Source organism: Equus przewalskii, chromosome 7, assembly GCF_037783145.1.
Source record: "Equus przewalskii isolate Varuska chromosome 7, EquPr2, whole genome shotgun sequence".
NCBI lineage: Eukaryota > Metazoa > Chordata > Mammalia > Perissodactyla > Equidae > Equus > Equus przewalskii.
This window is the reverse complement of record NC_091837.1, coordinates 60,656,015-60,674,897: the sequence shown is the minus strand read 5'-3', so window position 1 is coordinate 60,674,897 and position 18,883 is coordinate 60,656,015. Positions and strand designations below refer to the sequence as shown.

At 37.6% G+C, this 18,883-nt stretch overlaps 1 pseudogene; it reads right to left on the bottom strand.

Annotated features, from left to right (window-relative positions):
- Positions 1-1,916: 1,916 nt before the first annotated feature.
- Positions 1,917-2,016, bottom strand: LOC139084969 (U6 spliceosomal RNA; annotated as a pseudogene).
- Positions 2,017-18,883: the final 16,867 nt, after the last annotated feature.

The following is an 18,883-nucleotide window of genomic DNA, read 5'->3' as shown; positions in this document are numbered from 1 at the left end:
TTAATAGGAAAGAGAATGGGAGAAGGGCCATCATTCAAGATTAGATTTCAAAGCATTTCTGGGAGATGGAAAATGGATGAGAACCATGTAATTGAACCACAAAGACTGAGGCATCTACAGCCCAAAATGAACACAGGAGGGGATGGCAGAAAAAGAGGGCGCTAATCTTCCAGGTAGAACCCCAAAGACTTTTGGAATAAAATGACTAAGCATATGGAGGGCGGGATCACGAAAGTAAGCCAAAATTGGTATGTAGAGAGGAATAGAGGGTCTGCCTGAAATTATGCCTCTAGAGCAAGAATCCAATCACCTCCCTACTCCTCTCCTCTCTCACCCACATTCCTGGATGTAACAGGAGTACAGGAAACTTCGCTTTAACCCAAGGCAAAAGAAAACAAAGCAAAACAATAATCACCATAATAAGAACGATGTCCGCTACATAAAAGAAATGTAATGCATTGCTTGGGGAGAATTAAGACCACTAGCTGGTGCTGGCACCAAAGAATAAATTTCTTTCCTTTTGGTAATCTCTCATCAAAAGCCTGGGTCCCCAGTGATTTATGGGCCTCCCTGACCAGGTCAGCCTCCTGATTGAAGGAAAAATCTTTCAGGGAACACAAGCCTACACATACAGCAGCAGAGAAAATCCAATCCACTACGGGAAAAAGTCAACTCAATCCCTCCTGTTTTAAATATGTACGAATAAGTTATAATCACCCAGGCATATAAAGAAAATTAGCAGCACTAAAACGGCAAAATAAACAATCCCAGTGGAAACAGAAATAATTCATGGAAGAGAACCAACTTGAAGTCTAATTAGTATTCTCAGAGAGATTTGAAGGATGATGCCAAAGAACAATAAGAGAAAGTCAAGGAAATCTACCTAAAAGAGAAAAAAAGGCAAATCAACAGAAAATATGTGATAAAACATAAAAGGCATAGGAGAACAATCAGCGATTCCAACCTCCAACAAATATGAGCTCAACAAGGAGAAAACAATAGAAGGGAAGAAATAAGCAAAATAAAACGCAGGACAATTTTGCATATCTGGAAGAAGACGTGGATCTTTCTATTTCAACAGTACCCTGATTACACGAAAGGGTGGATGAAAAAAATACCTACTCCTAAACATCATATCTGCAAATTTCAGAGCATAAAGAGAAAAAAACAGCCATCTCAAACTTTGTCAGTTGCTCTGGCAAAGGACTGAGAGCTCTGCATTAAATGACCAGGTCTGAGAATGACTCACTTCCCCACTGCTCAATTCATGGGCCAAAGCTAGTCTCTTGGCTTCATCAGCCTCAAGGGGTCTAAAGTTCAATAATCCTATGTTCACAGAAGGCAGAGAGCAGGAAAAATTATTTGTGAACAGCACCCATGCCTGCAACAATTACGTCTACATATTTTTATGAAAAGTTTATACATGGAGTTATTCTGGTATAATGAGGATGAAAATTGAGGTCATGTGCATTAACATGTTGATTTTATATAGAAGAAGTCAAAAGATAAGATAAGTTGCATAATAAGGAAATATTTTTTATTATGCCAAAATATACATTACAAAATTTATCAGTTTAATAATTCTTAAGTGTACAGTTCAGTGGAATTAACTATATTCATACAGTTGTGTAAATATCACCGCCATTCATCTCAGGAATTTTTCGTCTTTCCACACTAAAACTCTGTACTCATTAAGCAACAACTCCTTATTGCCCGCTCTCCCCAGCCCCTGCCAACAACCATTCTAACTTTCTGTCTCAATGAATTTGACTACTCTGGGTATCTCATATAAATACAATCAAATATTTGCCCTTTTGTGTTCACGTCACTTCACTTAGCATAATGTCTTCAAGGGTCTTCCAAGTTGTAGCATGTGATAGAATTCCAGTCTTTTTTAAGGCTAAATAATATTCCATAAGAACATGGAATACTTCACAAATTTGCATGTCATCCTTGAGCAGGAGCCATGTTGATCTCTATACCATTCTAATTTTAGTATTTATGCTGCCAAAACAAGGACTAAAGATTTAACCAACTGAAAGACTGAAATATTAATGCAGAGTTGAGTGGAGAAGGGGACGTTGGGGTCATATAAGTGAGCTAAATCTTCATTTTCAATAGATAGGAAACGATAATGCCTGTATTTCATAAATCAAGAAAAAGTCATATCAGCACCTGGCTTGGAGCTATGGGTGTAACCTCCACAGGAAGAAAACTTTTAAAAAGTAAGAGGAGTAGGGAGTAGGTAATTGAAGAGGTAGAGTGGGGGAGTGGTGTTATTTTAAGACATTCTGCATTAGTTTACTTCATCTTTGTCTATGTTAAGCTAATCATAAAAAGTGTCTCCAATTGCAATACTACTGAATAACTGGAATTGTAATCCAGAACTCCTGATATTTACTAGCTGTCTACTTCTCATTGCAAATGGATACCTTTCCCAAGTCACTTTTTTGAAGACTTATTGCCATGGACATCATTAATCCACATGGAAAAGGGTATAGAAAGGTACGGCAACGGCCTGACTCCAAAGGCCCCCTTTTTGCCTGGTCTGTATGTTTGACTCCTTACATTACTGATATTATTCTACTATGTATTGTATCACTTTATACTATATCTATCACTTTTACTACTATTTTCCTCTTTTAACGAGTCTATTTGCTTCTTTTGGTACTGGTCTTGCTACTCGCCTTGAATGTGTATGAGTTCCTTGAAAGCATACTAGTTTATTTCTCCCACCTACTCCTGGAGTTTTCTCAGACCTACTCTGGTTCAGGACAATTTCCACATTAGCATCAGAGCTTTCTTGAGAGTTCCAGGCAAAGTCTTCAGCAGCCAGGAACCTTTGCAGTGGCCCCGACTCTCACTATAGCTGTGGGAAAAATTGAGTAGGAAATTATTTAAACTAAGTTCTGTATTCAGTTTTATAGAGAAAATGGTGGTGTTTCAAGTAAATAAAAAGAACCCTTCTGATCTGAAAATAGAGTCTTCTCAAATGTATTTTCTATCTCCTTAAAGTTTTGTACTTTGATGTTCTTCTGATGTCAATTATCGTCTTTGCTATTAATAACTTTTGCAGATGCAGAAACTTGATCTTGAAACTTGATGAAGGGTGGCAATAGAATCTTCTATGTGCTACAGTTGTCAAACCACATTATCAGTATTATTTCCAGTTCAAATGTCCATACATTAGGGAAGAAAGCTAAAAACTTCTAAAATAAAATCAACTATGATCACGTAGTGACTGAAAGTCATATTAATTAAGGAATGCTTAAGGGAGCTGGCACGTGCAACCCGGAAAAAAAGGAGTGAGAAGACAATGTATTTTGAATATGTAAAATGAAGAGCTAGAAGCTTTCTAGTGTGTCCTGTATGCAGAGCACATAAGAGAGTGAATTCTGCAATCAAACAGAATTGAGCACAAATCCTGACTCCATTTGCTAGTTGTGCGACCCTCAACAAGGTCACTCTAGCACTCTGGGTCTCAATGCCTCCTTCTCTAAAATAGTGGCAAATAATAATGCCTATAACATAAGATTTTTGTGATAATAAATAAAAACATAAACACATGCAAAATTTTATTGCATGCTTAGTATATAGAAAAAAATTTCTACTCATAATCATCCTCATTATTATAATTGTTTTGATCATATGTTATTATTATTATTCCAAAGGGGAAAGCAAGTACTAATGAATGAATGTCCTAGATCAATGAAAGGGTGACTTTCTTAACAAATGAACAACTAACTATAGAATGAAGAGTTCAATGAAATAATGAGCTCCCAATGACCATCTCCCAGGAATTCTGTAATTAAAAGGAGTTCTGCACTCAAAAGAAGGTTATACCTGATGATCATTAAGGCACTCTTACTTTTCGGATATAATGTAATGATTAAGTTCCTGCAGCTCATTAGTGCCAGTAAGTTTGGGGGTGTCAATGTGGTCCCAAATTGTTCTTCCTTCTGGTTAATAAGGAGGGAGGTTGACTGGGGAGTTTCCAGTTACTATTTCTGCATAATGCTGCCAAGTAAAGTTGTTTCTTATATCCCACAAGCCGGCAGGCTTCACTCCTTTTTTCACCCTGAAAGGCTTAGGAAGCAGGGACCGCCTGTTCGTCCCTCCACTCCCCCAAGAAAATGACAAAATGACATTCTTTCCTACTCTCTGTGAAATGATTTCTGTTAACAGCTCTGGAAAAATGCTGCAAAGATGTGAGTGAAATGATGGCAGGATTTGTTGACAAGAAGGCAAAATGAGGGAATTCAGAAAAGATCACCCCCATTAGAGACGGAGCGGCCTGTGGGCTCCATCTGCTTCTCTCTCCCCTGGCCTGGGGTAGTCTCAGACCCATCTCAAGGGTGGTCAGTCTTCTTTGAAATGACTCAATCAATGAAGCTTCTAATAGGGTCTAATGGATCTCACTATTAGCAGATTTTTTTTTATGTTCAGTCTAAAATTTCCTTTGATTAATTTAACCTATTTCTCTTCATTAGATGGTGGCAGTAATTTTGAAACAAAGGAAAGGATGCAAATTTGAAACGAGTCGTTGTAGAAACTTCTGCTTAAAAGATGTTCTTTGTGCAGCAAGACAGGGCATAATCACTATTCAAACGTCTTCCAGAGAAGTGAGGTTTTCCAAACAGGAAAGACTACCCAGGAGCCCACCTTGCTGGGACATGCATATTTCTACTTTGAGGCTGTGATTAGACAGATCCAAAGAAAGGTTACCTGCCCACCCACATCAGGCCAGTGTGCCTGACATTATCTGCTGAGACTCACTCAGGACCTTTCTAGACTCTTTTTTGTTTGTTTTACTAGAACGTCTTTAAAAGCTGATACATGAACTAGTGAGAGGAGGAATGAAAAAAATTATCACTTCGGGGAACTGTCAGCGTAACGTGAGATAGATATGGGCTTGGGGACAACGACTTGTGGGTCCTGGCTGTGCCACTGGCATTGTCTTAGACAATGTACTCATCTCTCAAAGCCTCAATTTTTGTCCTGTGAAAAATCTGTCACAATAATCGACACTTCACAGACTAGTTTCAAGGCAATTTTTGAGAAGTCGCTTGCATGGTATAAGGCAGAAGTCTTGCACTCAATAAAGGTTATAAATAATCATTTGTCCCCTGATGTGAATAAGGTTATTATACATATAGGTGTGAAATTTGGGAAAGATTTATTGAAAATGATTCAAGATGTTTGAAAGTAGGCAATGACAGGTAGAATGTAATTAATTGTGAATTTGCATGAAACTGAGAAAAGGGAGCTCATTTAGGAGCAAAGTAATCAGGGGAGGGTCCCCTGGAAGTCTCAATTTTGGTATTTAATGATAAGAAGATAAGGAAAGTGGCATTCCAGACTAGGAAACAGATGGAGCTTTAAGCTGAGCATGAAGTATTCAAGGAGGGACAAGCAAATGATCCGATTTAAACAAAGATGAGTATTGGAGAATGAGTAGACAGAAAGATAGAATAGGTGGCAGGAGGCCAGGATAGGAAGAATATGAGAAGCCAGGCAAGTGTCATCACAACTTGAGTTATCCCTTTTGAAAATGCTCATATCTTCTGTAAAGAAGCCATTGGTATGTATCCTAAATATCACAAGTGTATTACCCTTTGTCATAGGCAAAAAGGCAGCATGTGTAATATAAAAGCTCCAGACTTGGAATCAGGAAATCTGAGTTAAGATCTTTGCCCAGCCAGAAAAACCTGGGCAAGTGACTTAACTTCGGACAAGTCACCTAATTCCTCTCTGCCTCAGTTTTTTCATCTGGAAAATGAGCACAATGTTCATGCATGGCTCATGAGGATCTTTTGATGATTAAATGAGATCATGTCATGTACGTAAAGTGCTTTGTATAGTTCTGGGCACAAAAATAGCACTCAGTAAGGGTTGATTTAAAAATAATTCAGACAGAGGCCAGCCCTGTGGCCCAGTGGTTAAGTTCGCACGCTCTGCTTCGGCGGCAGCCCAGGGTTTCGCTGGTTCCAATCCTGAGCACGGACATGGCACCACTCATTAGGCCATGTTGAGGCGGTGTCCCACATATCACATACCACAAGTAGAAGGACTCACAACTAAAATATACAACTATGTACTGGGGGGATTTGAGGAGAAAAAGCAGAAAAAAAAAGAAGATTGGCATCAGTTGTTAGCTCAGGTGCCAATATTTAAAAAATAAATAAAAATTAAAAAAAATACAAAGAAACAAAATCTTACTCAGTGGGTTGAGCTGATACTTTAAATGTGCTCATCTCTCACAGAACCACATGAGTAACTCATAAAATAAGGCTGGTAAATCCTTCAACACAACGAATAGTAAGAGACTGTGTTGACTGTAGCAGGTACGTGGGAGACAGAGAGTGATGGTGGGGCCAACTCTGCATGATTGTCCTGTGAAATTTGGGATATAAGGTCTCAGTACACAAAGCAGATGCTTAGCACATTTTTGTAGAATCTGGAGTTGAATAAAGTAGCAAAGAGCAAAGTACCAGAAAAATAGCATTCCTTAGGTGTCACATGGTACTACACGGCGTTACATGGTTCTACAGTGGTCACTGAAAGTTTTAATTAAATGCTATTTAAACAAAAAGGGTTGTTGTAGCTGCCTTTTCCGACCACTTTGATGGTGTTTTTACTTCCTGATAATAATCTAGCCTCTTTGTCTCCGACCTAGACAGAGCTCACCTTTCCCCTCACATTATCGTTCCTCCCATTCCCCAAATGTTTCTGAATCCATGAAGTTGATTGGATGGGCTTATTAATTTACCACGCAAGTGTTTTGCTGAAGATAAGATTCTAAGATCTGTTGTAAAACAAAGAGTATTCTTATGTTTTATGTAATAAAACCATTGATCACCAATAGAGAGCAAACCATGTTTATCCGGAGCCCCTTGCTCTCGGAGGATTTATTCATAGCAATAATACTTACCTATAGGAAACTAGCTGCTTCTCTGCTTTGCCAACTCTGGCCAGTAATGCCCTGTGCAAATGAATTTAGAGATTTTCTCAGCTTGTGTTCATGTGCTACAAAAGGGAAATAGCCCAAATTGTACCTACTTGGGCCTGAATTATCGACTTCAGCTTTGAAGTGCAAATGAGCTGAATGAAAACATACTTAGACTGCAACACAGGAACTATTCCCACCAGCTGATTGATGGTGCATTAACTGTCTTGTAAGGAAAGCTTTGTATTGCTATGGATTTGCAATCCCCTGGTCCAATTATCCCACAGATGAAGGCAAACACCATCCACTGTATGAACAAGTCAATAGTGGTCATTTCTGAAAATTCTTTACTTTCTCTTTTTTCTAGCAATTCGAATTACTGGGTCGCCCATAAAATAGTTCTTTTGTGGTTGATCGGCCCTGCTGCTTCTAAAGCTAGACTTATGGACTTGAGCTAGGAAAACAAACTGCTATAAACAACTTCTCAGTAGGCTAAAATCATCAGTATTTATTGTGAATGCAAACTCCTTTGGAAACTTCTAATCACCATAATCCGTCTATATAAAAATAATCCCTGACTAAATGAATATGTCTGGAAGGACAAATGAGCAGAGCATTTACACGGCCACACAAAATGCCAAGTGCAAATTATAAAAGGGTCTTCGATATTTTGCAGCTCCAAAAAAATGAACTTTTATAGAGCCTGACTATATATGATTGAGTTTGGAAAATAATGTTAGGACTTCTGGTAACTCTTTCATGAAATCATAGATATTTAGATGAATAAATATATTCTTTGTTTATCATTTTCCATCTGTACCATCTTAAACCGTTATCAGGCATAATTGAGAGACTCTGCGCCAAAGTGTCTCGAGGGAATCTCTCAGTTATGTTAGCATACTAGAACTAGCTTCAGAGGAGGGGCCCATGCCTTGTTGAAATGAGTAATAGGTAATGTTTAACATCTGCTTATGTTAAGGTACCATAAACATCTTTTTGTAAGATTATGATTTTTAACAACTCATTTATTCCCCTTTACTAGTCATCCAAGAGGACTTTATTTTATACTCTAGAAATAATGCATAGAGCTTTTAAGAAGGGGAGAAAGGAACCACATTGAAAGGGGGACAAATAAGTTGACATTCATTTTCCCTTTTGCAGGCTTTTATTTTAAGGCCAATATTTTAAGATTCACATGACATTTTACTACTGAAGGATCTACCTTTTTCTTACACAAAGATCCTTTCTCTACAAATGACAATGGCCCCAAGGAGTGTTCAGGCACAGTCTCTCACATTGTGTTCCCCACTAATAAGACAAATGAGGAGGTCTAGAAGTAATGAAATGCAGAGACAATCTTCCAAATTCATTGTCCTTCACCCAGTAACTTTAACCAATTCTCACAGTATATTCAAGCGTACATGTGAGAGAAGAGCAAGATTCATTGCGTCAAAATTCCTATTGCTCACAAAAAAAGGACAGAACAAAGGGCTCTCGCTAGCCAACAAGAGAACTAATCAGACTCCAAATAATTAGCGGGTATCAGCTCAGTGGTGCTGAAGTTTGAATTCCTTCATAAAGGGGTAAAATTATCATGCAATGGGAACCAAATGAGAAAGAAGGAAAGAAGATGAACCCATTTGACTATAAAATTGTACCTGAGCCATTTCCCCAGATTAGATAGACCTAAAAATCCCACTTTTTGCAGCTTCAAAATGGTTTCAGAAAAGTTTTTATTATTATCATTGTTCAATTTCATGCGTCTCTGCACTTGAACTTCCAGCCAGGAGCAGGAGTCGAACTGCCAGAAATGCTGTGAAGAAACAGTGTTTTTCGTGGCATTTCCAGCTAACATTTTCAGTCCCAGGAGGTTTGAAGACACATCCAAACTTTTGAGTGCTAATATGATTTGAACCTCTGAATCTTCTGAGAATTTTTTCTTTCTCAATCAGAACCAAATTATGAGCTAAGGAAGCAGAAGAATGGAATACAATTTCAAAAGTTATTTTCTATACTGGATGCAATATCTGCAAGCTTCCAGATTTCTGGTATGTCCCTTCTCTACTCTGAACATTAAGTGCAATATCTATAAAACTAATTATGATGCATATTATCAAGAGTGACCAATGTTTCTTGTGAATAGCCTCTTTGTAAAATTTCAATCTCTATTTCAATGAGTATTCAGTTTAACAAGAAAATGGATAAGCTTAATGATCACCATAGAACAGCTGTGTTCTATATAGAACATATTAAATTATCATTTAATTTATCTGGCATTATAAGGGGACAGGTATTTTCCAGATAACCAGAATCTAGTTTCACAAGTCAAAAATAAGCTTATTTCAACATAGTGTGATGGGGTTCTTTCTAAGCTGGCTGATCACAGAGAACGCTGAACATCATTGAACCATTGCCTAAGTCACGGTTACTACTATGATTATTTCCTTGCTACCTGGAAATATACACTTTATCTTTCCCCTGACTTTTTTGTATAACACTTTATTGTCACTAACTATAATTTCTTGCAAATGTCAGTCTGCCTGATTCAAACAAAGCCTCTCTCTTCTCTCTAATTTGAAATTTAAAATATGCTCTGTTATGAATAAGCAAATAATCAAGTGTGGGATGTTAAATCAAAGTTGTTAGGTGTTGAAAGAAGAGCCAAAGTACCTGCCTATTATGATGGAGTTTTTATGGCAATTAATTTGTGTTGTCAGAGGATTTCTTTTTTCTGTTTATTTCCAGAAATGGGTTTATATCCCCATGAGACAGGATTACTGCAAGAGTAATCTCTGTACACATGTATTTAGCATTCATCAGTGACGGGCTTAGTTAGGAGGCTGGTGGTACAAAAGTCATATACCTACATTTTAGAAAAAGGAATTGAGCCTACGTTCACAAAGACAAAGAAGATAGCTCTCTGCAGAATGTGACTGGAGGGACACTGGCATGATCACACCTGCCCCTGGATATCTTATATATCTTTTGGTCATGAGGCGGTCTTCAAAATAACCTCATTTTGTTGGGTATAACAGTAGGCCTTTGCTACATAGAGTGAAGTATTGTCTTCAAACTTAAAATCATCATCAAAAGATTGCAGTTTCTGAAGTCAGCCTGAGTTCAAACGCTAGCTCAAACACTTCCTAGTGTTTGAGCACGTGCAAGCAATTTAGTACTTATCATTAACGTTGTTTGCGGATGAAATAAATTAAATTGAACATTAATATAAGTAAACCCTACATGCACTCTGCTATGTCAGGCATTGTTCTGAGTACTTCATGTGTTGGGAAACCGAATCCTATAATAGCCCTTCAAAGTAGGTACTATTGGCACCTACATTTCATAGCTAGGAGAATTGACACAGAAGTTAAATAACTTGTCTGATACCATGTGGCTAGTAAGTGGAGTAGTCAAGATTGGAACCCAAGAAGTATGATTCTGAAATCTATGCTCTTAACCATTCATCCTTACTATAATTAGGAGAGTGCTAAGTAATTATTTTTTAATTGATTAATATTATGTTACCTGGGGAGGAAAAGAAGGTCTGCTCTATCATATTACCTTCACCTTCTTTTGTGACCTGCTGGAAGATTTTGTCATGCTGGTCAACTGTTTCCTTGAGGAGCCTAAAACTCTAGCGAAAGGAGATTGAAAACAATCTGATAAACATTCCAGGGCTGCCATTGGATAGCAAGTTGAGAGGAACAGGAGAAAGACGAATTGAAAGTGGGGAAAAAGGAGGATAGAAAGGAAAATAAATCTACAGTTTGCAGACAATATATGAAGGGGAGTTGGAGGCTCTCTGGAGTAGCTCTTGGGTAGGGAGGGGTCGTGAGCACATTGGTTGGGCACAGGGAGAACAAGAGGGAATGAGAGATTTGCAGGAAATTTAAAGGCCCCCATTAGTCATTTGTGTCTTACCATGATCTTGATTCATTGTAAATTGATATTTGCAATGCTTCTCTTCCCCACCTGTGTCATGCACAACAGACGATCAACAAATTTGTTGCTTCGTGAACACCTAATTCTACCTACCAGCGATATCTCTTAATATAAACAATGTCTAATTTGCGTTTTGAAAAAAAAGTTATTGGGTTAGTTAAATTGATGATTACGCCATATATTTACATTAAATTTAAAATTATTTTTTGAGGAACAAGGCTATGTATAATTAAGATACTAAAAATCTTATCTTAAGCTTATGTATAAAAGATACGCACAAATATACATACTCATCCTACTCACAGATGCAATTATTATAATGAAAAATAAAGTAATTTATAAGAATACATTTTTAGAAATAGAAGTAATGCTGCAGAATTGGTATTACCACAGCAAGATTCTTCTCTTTCATGGTCTGGACAATACACTTCTATATGTAGAGAGTGATTCCCTGTGAGCTTTTAAGAAAGCATATTACTCTCTGAAACTAACATCCAGAACTTCACCTAACTCCACGGACATAAATCATGCTGTTGTCACTCTAGGGAATAAAAATTGCATTTTGTAAATGCAGTGAAACATGCTCCTTCCTTCTTCATCACCATCTTGATCAAATAACTGTGAAGAACATGACAGTATAATCATGGTCACATGATTGAGCGATCAGGAAACAAGACTTACATATATTTTTCAGTTCTTCACCTTACTTTTGTCCTCAGATCTTGTTTATTTCATTATAGGCTTTCAATTTACAGTGGGGCTTCAAGTAGCCAAAAATGCATGAACACAAAAATAAGAGGCCCACATTAGAAGAATTTATGTGTCAAATTTCTGGGATATCTTGTGTCTTAAAGAAATGGTAAACTTGGTTACTCTCTTTCCAAACACATTTTTAAGTATTTTTAAATATGAAATTCACGAAAAAAGCGTCAGGGAAATAGTGGTGGAAAAGTTGCTAGTCATATGAAAGCTTAAGTCTTGTTTACGGAAAGGTTCTTTTCAATTTTTGACACACACTCGAGACCCTCCCTTGTCTCTGATACGTCTTAAATGGCTCATTGAACATAGAGCATTCATTTTGATTTTTGTGATCCTTAAAACAAATGTCAAATGTGGAAAATACATTTAATTGGAAAATAAACTGGGCAGAATATAGACCTTCTGGGTTCTAGACTTGGATTTGCTGCAAACGTATTTAGCACCTGGCTTCAGTTTACTTATGTGTCAAGTGAAGCTGGCAAACATCCTCTCTCTGACTATGACAGCCTTTTTGAGCATGGGCTCAACTAACATCCATGGATCCATTTTGTAATACACTAGGCATGATAAAAATAGCAATCTCTGATTGTTATTGTCCTTAATTCCTAGAAACCAGCACAGGTACTGGCATACAGAAATTGCCAATAAATATGTGTTTAACTGAATGGAATGAAACTGTGTAAAAAATAAAAATGCAAACAATTAAGAAAGCAGCTCATTCACTTAAACGACTTGGGTGAAATGACAGTTTAAATTGTGGAGTATGATTATCAGAATGCTTTTACGGAAATGCAGTATTTCTGACACATCCAGTAATAGATCTAACATAGCACTACTATGTATAGATTCCAGGGAAACCATCTTAAGAGTAAACAATATTTCACATTTAATAAATCAGACCAATACAATGAAAATTGGTGCGTCTAAAACATTTGGAAATGATTCTCTGAAGTTTTTTAGAGATTCTTCTGAGAACTTCATTAGATTTGAGTACACCGAGCAAGTCCCTTTTTTTAAACAAATGCTTTAGCTGCCCCATCCCTGATTCAGAATATTAGTATATTAATTCCAAATAATGGAGATATCAGTGAGGGAGGTATTTAGTAGACTTCATAGACTTCTCATTGTTTGGTATTTTCATCAGAATAGTGATGCCTTACAGCAAGGAGAAGATACTAGAGAAAATCAGTGGATCAAGTCCCTTTTGTGGATGATGTGGGAAAGGGTAAAAGTCAACACTCTTCCTGCTCCTAAAGAGAAAAGCAAGAATGTTAGTGATGCCCTCTTAGTTTTCTTTTGTCAGAAGTGCACTTCAGTGGACTTCTTTCCTCTTTTTTCCTCCTCTTCTTTCTCTATGCTCTCACCAAAGGTTTCTCCATTCTGTATAAAAACATTCTGCCTTTCGTTTGAGTCTCTGGAGACCTAAATCTACAATCTACCTGTGGACCAAACCAAATCAGCAGACAGCAGTGAAATGGCTATTTGCCATGTTGGCCTGTGCAGAATGGCTTTAACTGAAATAAACTTGGGACTATTATATCCATTGATAGTTGAGTCTGTGTCCACGATGGCTATAGAAGCATGATTTTCTCAGGGTAAACTGAGGGTTAATATATAATTACCTCCCTATGAAATATATCACTGCACTTAGTGAAAGATCTTTATGTGTCTTGGTTTACCATATTTTACAGTGTTTAGGCATTGTTTTTATTTTACTTAGTTTGATCTGGCAGTCTCAGCAATCTCAGAGTTGGTGTATATTGGCTCCAACTGCACATGTACTGGAGACTTGAGGACGAAGTCTGTGAGACAAATGAAAGAGAGCACCAAAGCTCAGTTTTTGTGTAAGAGTGTATACAACAGCCTTGAAGGTGAAATACAGGTAACCTGGTTGACTTTGCTTATTTGAGGACTTCTTAAGCCAAGAGAAGCATATTGTAATAAGCCCGATGCCTTCCGTCAAAGCTAAATTACTCAGTCCAGAAAGAGCTGATATTTGAAGAATGGTGATCATGAACAGTCTATTAGAAATATTATTTACTTGGTCAAAAATACACAACATAATTGAATGTCTTTCTGACCTTGAAATTTGTTAATCCTTATATCCCTCTGAAATGAAGGAGGTTGGTGGAAAAGAATTGCAAGCCATTTCTTGGGAAACTGAAAAGCTGACAATATTGAAACTATTCTGCTCCTAAACAAGCTTACCTAATGTTATATTTATGGCTGAATTCATAACTGAACCCTATACAATGCGATTGCCGAACTTCAAAGTTCAGATGTTACTTTGTAATGGCAGAATTAATTTCCTTGATTGCTAATCCATCACACCTAAGTGTGATGCATGCAGTATCAAACATGGGTATTTCTGCTATCATTAATCGCGGCATATTGTCACAACCGATAAGCAAATGCAGTAGGAGAAAAGGAAGAGAGGCCCTGGTATTGGCAGTTTAGCCTTGTTTACCCGTAAGCCGTGGCAGAGCCCTCAAAATAAAGGGAGGGGACCCTTGTGACTCTCACAAGGAGAAAAGACAGGCATCCAGAAGCATCAATCACTGGGCGAGCCTTGCTCTCCATTTGCAAAGCTGTTGTTTATTGCGAGCTAATGATTGATAGGGTCTAAACAAATGCTGGGAGAAATCACCAAAGGTGCAGACGCTTAGGTGTGACATTTGGCCACAGGAAATCTGCAGGGAACAGGCCAGCTGGCAATGAGGACATTCTGAGGAAATGAACAGGGCCACATTACAAGAAGAGCAAATAATGAGCTGTGAGTTAAACGACAGCAAGGTAAAATGGCAATTATGCGTACCAGGTAGACTATGTGCCATAGAGGAAAGAAAATGGAAGAAATAGGTCAATAAAAACTATTTAATCGGATTTCATTAAGAAAAGATCATCTCTTAAAGCAGCCACTCAATAAAAACAGAACATTCAGTTAGGAGGGCAGAAGTTTTGAGAAAATGCGGATAAAAGGAGTAGTCTTAGAAAATTTTGTTATGAATATATGCACATTTGAAAAGAGGGAAGAGTTTGAATTATTGATATATATGTTTTTATCCATTAAAATTCAATGAAAGGATGATGAAGAAAGACAGCAAGTCTTGTCTGTCAGCATCAGAACCATGGACTCTTCTTACTGCATCCCCGCATCCAGGTACTGAGAAAGGTCTGTATGATGATGACGCATAGACAAACATCCACATGATTTATTTCTTTTACCTCTTTACCAGGGGAGATGAGCACTGTGCACTCCAAGACTCGGGTGGTGACTTTAACACAGGGCCTACCTTAACACTGGTTGAAGAAGTCCTTTCTCTACTGCAATCTGTTTTTTTCAAACACCAACTGCTCAGTTTAGTCATGGATGGCTTTCATCAATAGCTACAATTAGCTCAGCTCTTCCTCCCCAATCTTGTTTCATTTCTCCCTCAAATATGCGTGTGTCTTAAGAACCTATTCTCCTTGCTGTCTCTTGCATGTGGCTTTTCTTTTCTCTGTCACCTATTCCTGATCTACCTCTTTACTCGTCCTTGTTCCATTCCTCTCTCAAAAGGTGAAGCCAGTTTTCTTTAACCGCTCCCATTCTTGGTTTTATCTTTCTTAAATGAGACAATCTGGAACCTACACAGAGAATTATGAACTTTGAATGAGTTAAGCTTTATAAAACTTGGTGCACAGTTCCTGGCTCAAGAAATATACTTTTTTTCTGTTATCTTATATATTTAAGATATTGTAGTTAAGGCATAGTGGTGAGGCTATCAGACAATTTATTATGCTGACCTACATTTCATGTTTTTACATAATAAGAGCGATAGAAGTAGATTCTATTTTATTTCAAATCCCTCTTCTGGTAATGTTTTTTCCAGGCTTTGTTTATTGTTGGTCCCGATTCTTCTACAACAGCAAGTAGATCTCATGTCTGTACCTGCTATTATGTTCCTTCGGCATGTAAGGTTTCAGTTTGTGCTGTGTTGATGGGTGTTTGATGGGCCATCTTGAGAGCTTTCTTCATAGGACAGAAGCCAAATTCTTCTCTGAATCTGACATGTAATCTCACCCATCAAGCTGTGGTCAGAGTGATCAAACGGGATTTGGGAGGTATGGTGCCTAACCAAGCCTAATAGAAATTTTCTGAAAATACCAGGGATGTTTCTGCTCAACAAGCTGCTTTTTTGACACCTGTCTCTCTTGTTTTTTCTCTGGATTTCATTTAGAAAAAAAAAAAAGAATGCAAATGAACCCATGCCCTGCTAAAAAAAGAGCAGGAGGGAGGTCACAATCAGGTAGGCAAGATTCAGAAGTTTTTTGCATGAACTTCAACTTCTTTTCTGTATGAGCTGGAGAAACAATTACTTAACCTTTTTGAATTACAGCACAGTACATGGTAAACAAGCATAGAAATGAATCAACATCTTTCTACAAACAGAACATGTTATTGAGAAGATAAAATAAAACCTTTTTCCTAGAAGATCTTTGAAAATTAAAAATAAAAAAGGAGGAAGGAAGGAAGGAGGGAACACAGTATAAAACTTTCAGTTGAACATAGTTAATTAAGCTTTTCAATGTATCTTTTCTGTGTTCCAAACCAGCGAAAGAACTAGAACAAGTAAAGAAAGGCAAATAGGCAGAATATATGACAAAAAATTACTGAAAGGTTTCATCAAATCCCTTTTTCTCTAGTTCCTGCAGACCCCTCCCCTCCTAGATTCTACTTTCCAGCCTTCCAGTTAGATGTGGCTGTGCTCTTGAGTTCTGAGTTCTAGAATGAGGGTGAAAGAGATGTGCATCGATTTCAGGCTAAGTGCTGAAAATCCTCCCTAGTAGCAACGACGTTACCAGTGAGCTGATAACTACCTCCAGCAATGACAAAATATTGAACAGGAAATGTGCTCACAGTGCATTCATGGCTGAGTCATGAACAAATTCTACAGAATAATGTGCATAGTGAGGACAGTTTGATGTTAGACAGTGCCATACCCATCTTGGGAGGTAGAAGAAAGGGGGAGAATAAACATGAACTATGTAAGAGCACTGAATCCCCACCTCCAGGCATAGACAGCCAGTCGTCACAGCAAAAATTGCCATTGAAATATAGCCATATAAGCAGATTATTTGAAAGTATGTAAGTCCAGAGAAATACAGCTTAAAGAGTAGGAATCTGTTGCCCAGGGAGCAGGAATTGGGAAAAAAGTGGTCCTACCATTTATCATTATGACTCTTGCACTATGACTTGATTTTTAAAAAATTATCTAAATACATTAATTGTTTCAAAGTATTCTTTTAAAGGAAGACAAAATAAGATGCAGAAAAATATTATAGCTAGAAATATCGAAAGTATTACAATTGAGGATAGGTACACCAAAGATACTCATGGGGTATAAGGTAGATTTTAGCCTAGCCAAAAGTAGCAAGCTAGAAAATTTAAATACTCATACAAGTGTCTTAATGTCAAACCATGACTCTCAGATCCTGGTGTCAACCCTGACTGTGCCATAGGCTTAAATATGACCCAAGTCTCATTTCTTTCTCAGCTCCTCGTAAAAAATAAAAATAATAATAATAACACTGGGCAGAAGGATAATGTGCTATGAATTTTGAGAACTGAAAAATGCATTTGCCCATCCAAGCTCAATGAAAATAGTCCTTCCTATTGCCCATATCCAAGTCAAAATACTCCCAGGATTTATTCTCAAGAAGGTTTGCTGGGAGTTTTATTTTACAGTGACTAAGGAGCCTCATGAATTCCCTAGAACTCTTAACCACATCCAATCTTCTCAGGCCCCCTTTCATTTAGTTCTTGGATGTTGGCATCAATTGAACAATATTCTGACCTTTTTTAAAGGCCAAATATAATACAACATCAGCTTGGTTTGCTGAACTTTAGACTCCTCTGAATGGGAGAGTATTTGGGAACTCCTGTGTAGATTTCATATCTAATGTCATGGCAGAATTAATGATTCATTTCTTATAGGAATTATACAGCTTCCCTTTAAAAACAAGTTCAAATATATATCATTTAAGCTTGAGTATTCAGACCTATTGTTGAATCAGCAGCCCTCAGGATAAGTGGAACTAGATTGAAAAGAAAACAATGATTGGATCAAGAAAAATATGCAAGATCAAAGGCAGATTGTTAATAATTTTAGGGAAGGAACAGGAGTGGCTCTAGGCAGAAATAGAAAGTGGTTAGCACTTACCAGCAATTTGAAATATATTTTGGGGACCCTTCACTTGTTTTGTTCTTCCCTCTCTGGCCAAAATTTGTGCCCTATCCCTGGCACTTCAGGCTTTTTCCTAAAGTAGATTGTCCCTTATTGAGACTTACTCTTTAAGGATCTCATCCCATAGGTCTTTCAGGATTCCAGAGTGAAATACAAGCATTATGATAAACATGATAAATCATGATCATCACAATCCATATCTCAATCATGTTTTACTCTCCCCAGGATATTATCTCACTCAATCCTCACAATCAGCCTGTGAGGGCTGGTGTTAATAATCTGTTCATTTTGAGGGTGATGTTGGTAATACATGTACAATTCTAATTATAGTATCTGACATACAATAAGTGATTAATAAATGCTTGTATTAATTTAATTTAATTTTCTCATCTTCCATGACACAGTAGGGAGAAGGGAACTGTGTATTTAAGAGAGAAACAATTCTTCCCTCTTTGCATGCAAAGAAAATAATATATAGCCCAAGATGTGTTAAAGGAGTCATCACCTGTTCAAATTAAATGCAAAACAATTTCAACAATCATGAGTTAATGAGTATTTATTGATGCTATTGGTACAAGATGTGCCATATGAGGTAAGATGAAGAAGAGAAAAATAATATCATTTCTAGCACCAGTAAGCTCATAGTCTAGCCAGGGAGTCAAGGCATATCATGTAATACATTAAATAAAAAATAAAAAGTAAAAAGCAGAAGACAAAGAACACCATCCTTTAGTGAATACTTTATTGATAAATGGGTGGAAGATAAAATAACAGTGAGCTCAGGTGGATCTACTGCAAACGTGAGTGGCGTGGGAGATGTGCATGAAGAAGACAGAGGAACTTAGCAGGGACTTGCAGTAGCTCTGTGCTCTGCTATCTCACTGGAGGGGTGTGAACTGGAATGGGGCAAGGAGCTTATCCATCTGACTCTAGCTGTGTTGCTGGGGAGCTCCTTCTCTGTGTTGTGTCACCTAAGCCCACTTTCTTTGGACTAGCTCTCCAGCATTTG